This window comes from Rhincodon typus, chromosome 41 (genome assembly GCF_021869965.1).
Source record: "Rhincodon typus isolate 14 chromosome 41, sRhiTyp1.1, whole genome shotgun sequence".
In the NCBI taxonomy this organism is placed as follows: Eukaryota; Metazoa; Chordata; class Chondrichthyes; order Orectolobiformes; family Rhincodontidae; genus Rhincodon; species Rhincodon typus.
This window is the reverse complement of record NC_063372.1, coordinates 2,495,047-2,507,384: the sequence shown is the minus strand read 5'-3', so window position 1 is coordinate 2,507,384 and position 12,338 is coordinate 2,495,047. Positions and strand designations below refer to the sequence as shown.

Below are 12,338 nucleotides of genomic sequence, written 5' to 3'. Positions count from 1 at the left end.
CCGTCTCTACTGTAATCACATCCTTCCTACAGTGTGGTGATCAGACTGTGTATGCCATAGTCCAGTTGTGGCTGAACTAGTGTTTTGTACAGCTCCATCATAACCTCCTCCTTGTTCTTGCCTTTTATTAGCCAAGGCATAGAATACAAGTATCCCATATGCCTTCTTAACTACCTTCTCTTACTGCCCTGCTGCCTTCAAGGATCTGTTGGCATGTACGTCAAAGTCCCTCTGATCTTCAGTTATTTCCAGGGTGCTACCTTCATAGTATAATTCCTTGCCTTGTGGCTCTCCAAGTGCATTACCTCTCAAGGTTGAATTCCATTTGCCACTACTCTGCTCAGCTGACCAGTCTATCAATATCCTCCTCCTATTTACCATCCATGTAGACCACATTTAAATGTATTACCCTCATCAAAACTCCTGGTTATCTCTTCTGAAATGTGTCAAACAACCTTCGTTTAACAAACTTTTATGCATACTATCCCTGATTTAATCCACGTCTCTCCATGTACAGAGATATTCTGTCCCTCAGAATTCTTTCTGGTTATGTTGGTAAGGTTATACTGACTGGCCTGTAGTGGTGTGTGTTTTTTTTTTTTAAGGGTCAAACTCCATAAAGACCCGTTTTTAATTGAATATCCTGTTTGCCACCAACTTTACTTGGGCTTGGAAAATGATATCACCCATTGACATCTCATTTATCTCTTTTTAAATGACTTTGATCACGACACCATGATGTGCTTACTCTAGCAAAGACACTGACTGAATTGTCACCCTGTGCACATTATGGAATGTTGAGACCCCTCCAGAAGTCTGACTGTACTTTACAAAGCTGGGCACTGGCTGAGTGGTCAATTTGGCTTCCTGTCCCAAGGCACTGTAATGATTTAGTTCCCATTTTTCAGTGAAAACCAGAGACTTGTCCAGGTACCAATATGCTGCAGAGGAGGAAACTGGAGACGGAAAAGAAGCAAAACTGAAACTTGAATGTATGCTGATTTAAGCTGAAAGATAATATTTGGGTTATCTGTTTTTAACAGCGGATTCAATTTTATCAATTTTACCAATTTCTGTTGGTTAACCTTAAAAGCAACTTCTATTTTTCTCTTTCAATTTAGCCTCCTCCACCTGGTTGCCCTCCTAATGCTGCTCAGATTGCAGCCATGCAGAGTGGCAACGTCATTATGACCCAGAGAAAGGCCAACTGGATTTCTGGTGGCTCAGATGGTGGTTACACAATCTGGTAAACAGATGAAAGCATGAACAAGAACATGTTGTTGGAAGGAACCATTTACCTTTATTTGTTTAGACAAATAATGGATGTATCTTGATAACTAAGCCGCTTTGAAATATTTTAAACCTCTTCTCTTTGAGCAGAGTATAAAGTTGTAGTATATCTGTTAAGCAGGGAGAAATGCTCGTAAAACAGAACAGTTACTTTAAAAAAGAAATTTTAATGTTTTTTTTTGTGCCTTTTTTTTAAATCAGAATAAAATCCGAAAGAACTGCAGATGCTGGAAATCAGAAATTGCTCAAAGCTCAACAGGTCTGGCAGCATCTGTGGAGAGAAATGAGTTAACATTTCGGGTTGGATCACTGAAACAGAAATGTTAACTCTAATTTCTCTCTCCACGGATGCTGCTGGACCTGCTGAGCTTTCCCAATTAATCAATTGATGCCACTTTGATAAATAAAACAATGCTTCAAGTGCACTGTCTGTTTGCTATGTCTCTGATCACATTTTAAAATACTGATTTGGTCTATGAAGGACAGAAGTGTGTGTGTGCTACTTAACTGCTGCACAACTGATTTCTATGTATACTGCTGTTAATGAGAAATGTATAAAACCTCATGATGTTCTTCACTTTTTTTTTTTTCAAAAATAAATGTGATTTTTGATGGCTGTGAATAGTCCTCCAAAGGGTTAATTGTGCTATTCCCTGAAGGGGAAATTGAGCTTTTTCACCTGTAACCTCTTGAACTCTCTCTTTGCGCAAATATCTGTTTTCTTCTTGGAGGGGTGAGGAATTTTTCTTTTCCACTGTTTTGATGGTCACTTTTGAGCCCATTTGCCATGTGATCTGTCCAGAGCACCACAACTGACTTTTAATTTTTAAAAAAAAAAACAAAATCTTTCTAGACCACTGATTTTTGTTAAAGGCAATGGCACAAGGCATGGATGTGGCTAGAATCAGAGCACCTAAAATGGTTCATGTCCAGACTGAATCCTCATAGGATGAGGGACATCTTCTGCTTACCTCTTGGTTCTTTCTGGAAATGCTAATTTGTGCTTCTAATTGAAGAACTTTTTTTTTGGGCCAATCATTTCCCAGTTTCTGGAGTGAATTGCTGATTTTGTATTTGCTATGAAAAGTCTGTTTAATTCTCTGTTCAGTGACCAACTTGTACTTGGGAAAAGATGACCTTAGTGAAAGGACCAGAAGTATCATTGTTGTGTTGGGTGGTATTCTAACATGTTACATTAGCCTGCCTGGCTTCATATGTCTGGGATAAACGAAGCTTTTGTTTTGGCAACACTGTTGCCTACCAAGTTTTGCCCCAATGACAAGAGGCTGATTGTATACAACTTCAGCCTGGTCACTTTGTACCATTTAGTTGGAAAGACCACATTTCCTGTCTTACAGAAATGTAACTCTGAAAGATCAGCCTGTTGGTACCTACAATGCAAGTTGTACTGGATGAATGCGTTTGGAAAAATGCATAACTTTAAGTATGGACCCTTGGTATTTAGTAGTCTGACATAAACAAGGCCATTCAGTTCAACTGGCCAGTTGTTGGGCAGAAACTTAATGTTACTTTGTGATAGCCGTACATAATATAGTATTACTTTTGTTCAAAACTTTGTGTAAAAACTTTTGAACTAGATGTTGTTTACAGTTTTTTAGTCTATTATAATCTACTGTAAGTTTTCTGGCACACCTAGTTTATTGAACACTCTATTTCTTGATCTTGTATCCCTTTTCCATCAGTTTGAAGATGAATACAAACCAAGTGTCCTGTAACATCAGTTAGGTTGCTTAGTTACTTTTTTGAAAAAGTAACTATGCAGTGAAACTTGTGTAAGTGCTGTCATGATACCTGGTGAGACAATTACTTTTTACATCAGTTACGTTCCTGTTACAGTCTAGCTAGGGGCCAGTAACTTGTTTGTTTAAATTAGACAAACTTTTTTTTTCTTTTGTGATCACCAGTACTTGGAGAATAAAACAACAAAATTCCACCATTTTGAACAAACAAAATTAAACTTTACAAAGTTAGAACAGCAAAACAATATATTACAAGTTAATCTCTAGCATTCTGAATGTGTACTAAATAACAGTAAGCAACAAAATATGATCGAACACCCAATAGAGTACATCAAATCACAAATGTGGACAGCACAGATTTTGTGGATTTCTCAGCAAGCACCCAAATCTCCTCTGAAGGTATACATTCAATGACTCAGATTGCTGGGCCTTTTAAGAAATAGTGAAATAAAAGGTACAGAGTAAGTGCAGTCTGTGGGCAGCATGGTGCCTCAGTGGTTAGCACAGCTGCCTCAGTGCTAGAGACCCAGGTTCAATTCCAGCTTGAGCAACTGTCTGGGTGGAGTTTGCACATTCTCCTAGTCTCTGTGTGGGTTTCCTCTGGGCGCACCAGTTACCTCCCTACAGTCCAAAAGTATGTAGGTTGGGTGGATTGGCCATACTACATTTCCAATAGTGTCCAGGGATGTGCAGTCTAGGTGGGTTTTCTGTGGGAAATGTGGGGTTATGGGGATAGGGTCTGGGTGGGTTGCTCTTCAGAGGGTCAGTGTAAACTCAATCAGCTGAGTGGCCTCTTTCCACACTATGGATTCTGTTGTACTGCTGCTGTTGCTCTATCAGCAGGCCAAAACAAGGTAAGTTTTTGTGTTCTGTAACAGTGCATACTTGCAAAATGTTGACACTTTTTGCGCGCACTTTTTTAAAATTTGTCTCAGTAATAAAATAGGCTGTCTGAAACTACTGATGTGCATTGAAACATGAGTTCACAATTTGCACTACATGCTCTCCCTTTCAACTACATGTTCTGTGATTGAAAGCTTGTGTGGCTCTGTCCCACAGTGCACTGGCTTCTCCTCTGCTGCAGAAGCTGGGCAAAGAGCATTTCTTCCCACAAAAGCTGGGAACTCCACTTAGGCAACTCCAGCATTTCAAATATTAGCAGCTGCAACACAAGGAATTGGGAGCTCTTAGCACTAAAGAGACTGGACATTGGACATTAAATACACCCCCCCCCAAAACCCCGGACAAGACAGTAGGGGTCTCCCAGATACTCGAGGCATACAGTAATGACATTGTTTTTCTGCCTACAAGTGCAGCAGATCTCGGGAACAAGATGTCACACTCCTCCATCATAAGGAGCTGATGACCTCACTTCCTTTTGGAGGGGCTGAGGCATTGAAGGCTGAAGGTTGACTGGCCTGGAGATTATTTTTCTGCTGTATAGTGCAATTGGACTGAGAGTCACGACTACCTATCGATCTTCCTGCAAACTTACTGCTCAACCAAACAAAAGCTCCCTTTCCCTCCTGTTGTATTTTCATCTGTTAATGCACTGAATCCATTCGAAGAGTTGCCCTCTTAAGAGGCTTTGATATATTGGTACAACCTGTCATTATGTTTTCTCCCTAGTTTGCTTGTCGGGTGATTGCCCTGCTGCTGGTAAGTAACACTGAAAGATGCAGTTTGTTAATGAAGTTACACCAAAGAGAAGCCTGTTTTGAGCTAAACTGGGATTTAGACAGTGGTGAATGCTGGTGCCCTCGAGGCTGATTCTTAGCATTGCTGTCGCTGATTTAGGTTCTGACCATAATCTTGGCTGATTGCTGGGAAGATTTGATACACAGGATGATTGTTTTGAAATTGGAGACACTTGCAAAACAACAAACAGCTCAAAGGTGCTTGGGGCCCAGTGGAAGTGTCCCTGTCTCTGAGCCAGGAGGCCTAGGTTCAAATCCCATCTATTGCAGAGGTGTGCCAAGATCCATCTGAACAGGTTGATTTAGAAAACAAGTACACCAGACCCTGAGGTAGCTGTAGTTTGCAGGTTCCAGTCCATAAAGCAGTTACTACATAATGGACCATCGTTTATATCTTTGTTTCTAGACAACAAGCAACAGCAAATATTTAATTAGTCAATAGTAAGATCATAAAGTTCTTGTTGCTTCAAAATGCTACAGAACTGGTCTCTGTGTGCCTGGGCTTTGGACTAGAAAAGATCAGCAAAGGTTTGCCACTCCTAATTTATTGCACAGCCTCCACCAGGACAGTGTCTGTATATGTGTACATATGGACATTGATGAGGATAGGATGATGAACAACTAATTTTATCAAGGAACTTTGAATAATAAGCTATTTTACAAGCACATCCACAAAAAGAGACTTTAAAGGCAATAGGACTGTGGACAGAGAGGATAATACTACAGGTAATGATAGCACAACTGTTAAATGTTATTGCTTGGGAATACAGTACCTGAGTATTACTTTTTAAAAAAAAAAAAAAAAAGTGCTTGAATCTTTTCACCTTGCATTCATCAGGACAGATGCAAGAATACCAAAATTCAAATGGGTTTGCAACTCTGACTGATGATCTGCTATGATTTGTTTGTGTAATTGTAAAACTCACACTCACACAGTCTGTATCTGTGAACAGCTGCTAGGATCTGCTGTTTGATATAACCTACCACTCATTGGGATATTGATGGCAGGCAAGGTACTGATTGCACTCCACTAGCATATGCTTGCAAAACAAAATGTCTTCGATGTATTTCTGCAATTGAATAACTTTTTTAGCACAATCAGAATTGTTACATAAGAATTACACAACCAGCTAATTTTAAGAATATCAGTAGGCTCGCAATGTGGCTTTTGCTTATTTATTCATAGAATGTTGGTGTAGCTAGACTAAAATTTATTGCTATTCTTAATTTGCCTGGTAAAGGCAGGGGTGAGCTGTCTTGTAGAACTGCTGCAGCCCTTAACCTGTAGGAAAACCAACAATGCTGTTTGGAAGAGACTTGTGCCTTAGACAGACATTGGGAAACCATGAGTTGAGTCAGTCACCATAGGATTCAGTGGATGATTAATGCCATTGAATGTCAAAGGGCAATAGTTAATTGCTATCATTTTAGGTACAAATATGACCAGGTACTTGTCAACCCAAACCTGGATATTGCCCATATCTTGTTGCATTTGCACACAGAATGCTTCAGTATCTGAGGAGTCATGAACAATCACCAGCAAACAACCCCTCCAGAGATGTCCTAGAGCTGAGATGACTGACCTTCAGCAACCATAACCGCTTACCTACATGCCACTCATGACTCTAACCAGCGGAGAGTTTGCTCCCTGATATCTGTTGATTCCAGTTTTGCCCCAAGCTCCTTGATGCCATACTCGGTCAAATATGGCCTTGATATCAAGGGCTGTCACACTTACCTCACCTCTGGAATTTGGCTCTTGTCCATGTTCCTTAAGTGGTACCTTTGCTGCCACATAAACTTCAATCGCCTCTTCCATTACTTAGCCTGGCTATTTCTTCATCTTCAAACCTCCTGGCTGGCTCACCAATAACCTGTCAGCTTTTATTCCCACTTTCCCTGGTCCGTTGGATTTACTCTGGCTACCCAAGGCAGTTCTAACAACAGAATATACTCTGCAAAAACTACAAAGGCGTCCACTTACAAGTGAACACTTTTACGTGGATTGGTCTGAAGATCAGACCAGAACAAGTGATCAGCTTGTTCCATCCCAACTGCCAGCTGCTGACTGGATGACCTACGTTCCCAAGCTAGCTAACTGTGCTCTGAAACAAGCTTGTTTTTAAATATACTGTTTCCATACAATGGAGCTGTGCATTCAAACTTTGACACTACCCAGTCTCCAGCAAGTGATAGGTCAGACCAATGGCAAACCTCATAAATGTGTCATGTTTTCTTGTTGGTTTGATTTGATTCACTCATTAAGACTTGCTTGCATACCCCTGAAAAGAAGCTTCTCTCTTGCTTTTACTAAACTCTGACCTCAGCTCTGGCTTGCTCACACTTCATCTCATCTAATCAACTGTGTGATATTTACACAGCACAATTCTGCGACAATCACAAATTCAGCTGATATATCAACAGTCCACGTTATCATATCTGATTCACGGTGTCTGTTTTAAACAAACTTTAAGCTTTTCCAGAGTTAGTGACAATTCAGTTTGTTTTCCTGAGTTACAATTCTTAATCTGAGCACAAACTCATTCCTTCAGCAAAACCCAGAAGCACTTTAAAACCAGTGACCTTTCTAATCATCAAGTCATCACCAGGCTTCATATGTTTTCTTTCCTCTTATTTCATATAATTTCATTTTGGCAAACCCAGCAAACCTTACCTTAATATCTACACTGGTACTGTTGTCTTCAGAAAGCAGACTTTATAAGGGATTGTTGAACCAGGCGTGAAGGAGATTTGATGAGCTCATCTTTCTTGATGAAAGCTGCTGTTGAAGATTTTTGACTGAAATAAACCGTGTCACAAAGAGTGTGAGTTGGCCTTGTTTCAGTATTTCTATTGGATGTGTTCAGGGAAAAGACTACAATCTCTCAGATGCAGGACAAATCAGCTCCTGAATGGATTTGTGCCTTTCTCTGTAAGAACCTTTAATTGGTGTTTGATGAATGGATGAGAATCTGCACTTACAATAGGATTCTAATCATTTTCAGTTTTAGTTTTTACATTTATTTAATGAAAGTCAGACTTTTATGATGAGGTAATTTTCTTAGTCTTTATTTGTAATGTGTTAAATTACATACTTGAAATAAATTTGAATGGAAAATAAATTGGGATTATTAGCACACATATTTTCATTCTTTAACCAAAATAAATTTGCTGACATACAACTGTAAAGACGTATTAAATATGTGCTATCTACCACCACCCTATACACCCAGCAGACCTCATCTGTACAACCAGGAAGAGTCCATTCAGCCTGTTGTGCCTATTCCCCCACTCAGTTAAGACAAATGGCTCATTTGTATCTTAACACTACCTACCCTTGGCTGACAATGGAATATATATCAAGCTCAGTTTTGACATTTTTAATTGAGCTTCAACAGCATTTTTTTAGGCCCCTCCAGGTGATACACTTTGATTCAAAGGGTCCTGGGTTTCTCACATGGAACAGGATGTACACTCCACAGATCTGAGATGCCCTTGCCATTCTGAATTTATGGAATCAACTAAACATAACTCGAGACGTATTAAAGACATGTATAGAAGATTTATCAAGTGTATTAAGTTAAGGAAATAATAATAAGTTATAGACATAGATCTATACATATTATATGTTCCTAGCTCTAGGTATCACCACTCGTGTAGTTTACAGGAAGCCTTGTTTAAAAAAAAAAAGTCCGATGTTCACTGAACTTTCAATAACCTCTTTTTTTAAAAAAAAAACACTCCAGATATTTCCAGAAAACATGACATAAGGTTTAAAGGATTGTGGAAAGTAAATTTAAGTCCTCCAAGCAATATTAAATATAAAGCATCTTTAGAACAATTTAAATGAAGAGAGCTTGCAGAACTCTGCAGTACAGAGGGATCTGGGTGTCCTGGTACGTCAATCACAAATGTTAGTACATAGGCATGACAAGTGGTTAGGAAGGCTAAAGGAATGTTGGTATTTTTTATGAGAGATCAAATATAAAAGTAGGGAAGTAGGGCCTTAGTGAGACTACATCTTAAGTATTGGGCACAGAATTGGTCACCTTATTTGAGAGGGGATACAATTGCATCAGAAACAAACAGTCATAGTCATACAGCATGGTAACAGTCCCTTCGGTCCAACCAGTCCGTACTGAGCATAATCACAAACTAAACTAGACCCACCTGCCTGCTCCTGGCTCATATCCTTCCAAACATTTCTTATTCATGTACTTATTTTTTTTTTAATGTTGTAACTGTACCTGCATCCACCACATCCCCTGGAAGCTCATTCCACACACAAACCACTGACTGTGTAAAAAAAATTGCTTGTGTCTTTCTTAAATCTTTCTCCTCTCACATTAAAAATGTACCCCCTAGTCTTGAAATCCACCACCTTTGGGAAAAGACACCTGCCATTTGCCTTATCTATCCCCTTCATGATTTTATAAACCTCTATAAGGTCAGCCCTCAACCTTCTACGCTCCAGTGAAGAAAGTCCCAGCCTATCCAGCCTCTCCTTACAACTCAAATCCTCCATTTCCAGCAACCTCCTGGTAAATCTCTTCTGAACCCTCTCCAACTTAATAATATCCTACCTATAACAGGGAGACCAGAACTGGACACAAAATTCCAGAAGAGGCCTCACCAAGAACTTCAACATAATGTTCCAACTTCTGTACTTGAAAGGTCTGAGCAATGAAGGCAAGCATGCTAAATGCCTTCTTAATCACCGTATCTATAGGTGATGCAAACTTCAAAGAATTATATACCTGAACCCCTAGATCACTGTTCTATAACACTGCCCAAGGCCCTATCATTAATTGTATAAGTTTATATCACCAAAATGCAAATAAACCTTCAGAGAAGGTTTGCTTGACTGATTTCTGGTTGCTTTCTGAGGAAAGTTTGGACAGGTTGGGCCTGTATCCATTGGCGTTTAGAAGAATGAAAGGTGATTACATTAAAATGTATGAAATCCTATGCAGACTTATCAGGGTGGCTACTGAGAGGATGTTTCTTCTTGAGAAAAAGACTAGAATTAGGCAGCACAGTTTAAAATTAAGAAATCTCTCTTCGAAGGTAGAGATGAGGAAAATTTTCTTTTTCTCAGAGGGTTATTAATCTGGAATTCTCTTCCCCCAGAAAGCAGTGGACACTGGGTCATTGAAGATATATGTCACTGAGACAGATTCTTGTCTAACAAGACAGTCAAAGGACATGGGGGCAGACAAGAGATTCGAGCTGAAGCCACAACCAGATCGACCATGATCTTATTGAAGAATGGAGCAGGCTTGAGGGGCTGAATGGCCTATTCCTGCTCCTAATTCTTATGTTGTTGTGGTGTGGGGTGTGGTATAGAATCATAGAATCCCTACAGCCCTTCAGCCATTGTGTCCACAACGCTAAACAGCATCCCGACCAAACCCACCACCCACCTACCCACCTACCCACCCCCACCCCCACACTATCCCTGTATTTCCCATGGCTAAATCCACCTAGTGTGCACATCTTTGGACTAATTTATTAGTGTTATTTTTGGAAGTAATTATTAATGAGACATACTTACATCTTGCATTTTACCAGGACAAACTCAAGAATGCCGAATTTCAAACAACAATTTATAATGACAAAAGGAAAGGGTACGGATCGCTTGGCAGGTTGACTCTGATTGGCTGAGGCCCAGGCTCCACAAGCTCCTGGATCGTTCAAAAAGGGACGAGTCTTGAACAGATTGTTTTCATTTTCCAAGAACAAGTCCCAATGTACGAGTGTATGTCACTTCTAGCAAACAAGCCACATGATAAGCCTGACTGATTTTCTTAAAATTGTGTTAGTGTAGCTGCTAACGTACTTAGGATTGTTCAGCACATGCTGTCCAATTGGGCGATCAATTGAAACAGGAGACATTTTGTTTCGAGTATTGACAGTGCAGGCCAAAAACCACTCACAATCTTGACTTCGGATTCCACCACAGTTTCTTTATTGTCACTAGATCAAAATCTTGGAACTCCTTCAATCAATGTGAACTATCGCAGTTCAAAAACGCAGCTCATCACCATCATCCCAAGGGCAACTGGGTACATATGCGATAAAAGTTAATCATACCTGCAACAGCCACATCCCAATGAAAGATGATAAAATTATCCAATTTCCTTGCAAAGCCACATTTGAATCTATTTTGAATATATCTTGGTTATACCTCTGTACACAGTCCAGGTCTCCTTGTAGTAATGATGCAGAAATACTGAAGGTGGTGTTGGCTGTTGCTCAACTATTTGAAGACACAGACAATTGGACATTGTTCCTTCCCTCATTAAACACTGCAGGGACTCAGGCACTGCTACCCAACCCCAGTGAATGCCATGGATATTCAGGCATCACCCACCCCATTGACTCTAGTGACGATATGGCATCATTCCTTCAACGAACCCCGTGAAGACTCAAGCACTGCCCCCCTCCCCCCCAAACCCCACAGAGGTGCGGGCATCACTCTCCCCATACCCTACAGAAATGTGCACATCAATTGCACCCTACTCTGTGGAGTCTCCATACCTGCTTGCAGGAGCTGCCCCATCTTTTACCAGGAACAGATCAGGGTCTGGAAGATGGTGTCCTCCAGCCAGAGATCTCCTGAAGCTATTGCCCAGGATCCACAGCTTAGGAATCCATACCTCCTCCCATCAGTGTGGGTTCATGGGGCTGGCAGAAGAGGATGTGGGTTACCAAGTTGACCACAGTCATGGGTATACTGAATGGCAGAGGGAGTGGGCTGGATATTACTGGATGAACTATCTAGGGATACCCATTGTGCTAAAGTACAACTCACGGTCAAAGTCATCAGATTTCTTAAAATCATGCCATTACTCTGTATGGGGCTGATACCAATGGTATAATGGACTGTGAAGGAGATAGCAAGAACTGTAGATGTTGCAGTCATTGTCAATACAGTGTGGGAAGGGTCTAGGCGCAAAACGTTGACTCTTCTGCTCCTCTGATGCTGCCTGACCTGCTGTGTTCCTCCAGCTCCACACTGTATTGACTGTGAAGGAGGTTATCTAAGAGTATAAATGGATCTTGATCAACTGGGCAGAGGAATGGCAGATGGAGTTTAATCTAGATAAATGCAATGTGTTGCATTTCAGTGAAACAAACCAGAGCAAGATTTACACAGTTAATGGTAGGGGCCTGGGTAAGTATTGGTATGGAATAGGTTGAACAGATCAGAAACCTCCTGGGTCTGGCTAAGGTGGCTGTTAGCACATCTAGGAGTTTGGTAAGCCACATCTCCTGCCTCTACTCAGCAATTATGCCCGTGTCTGAGTGCTCCCGGAGAGGGAATACACAGGACCCACCAGTATACTTGTTTTGAGGCCTTCTGTGACTGATGAGCACCCAGGGGGCTGATGTGCATTATCAACTTCAGTAATAACTTTTTAAATTCCCTTCAAAAGTTTGGCTTTGTTGTCACAGTGGGTTAATGCCACATTCAAATGGTGCACTTAAGTGATAATGGGTTTACAGGAGAATATGTAGTGGACTGAAATTGTCGTGGTCAGATTTAGGTGTGCATCAGTAAATAAATATTTATAGATGTGTAAAGATG

The 12,338-nt window shown here is 40.5% G+C and overlaps 1 long non-coding RNA gene across 1 annotated transcript; it reads left to right on the top strand.

Moving 5' to 3' along the window:
- The first annotated feature begins 45 nt into the window (after positions 1-45).
- Positions 46-1,912, top strand: LOC125487402. The gene is made up of 2 exons (XR_007265876.1): positions 46-992; positions 1,122-1,912. It is a non-coding gene; the product is annotated as an uncharacterized LOC125487402 (long non-coding RNA).
- The last annotated feature ends 10,426 nt before the right edge of the window (positions 1,913-12,338 follow it).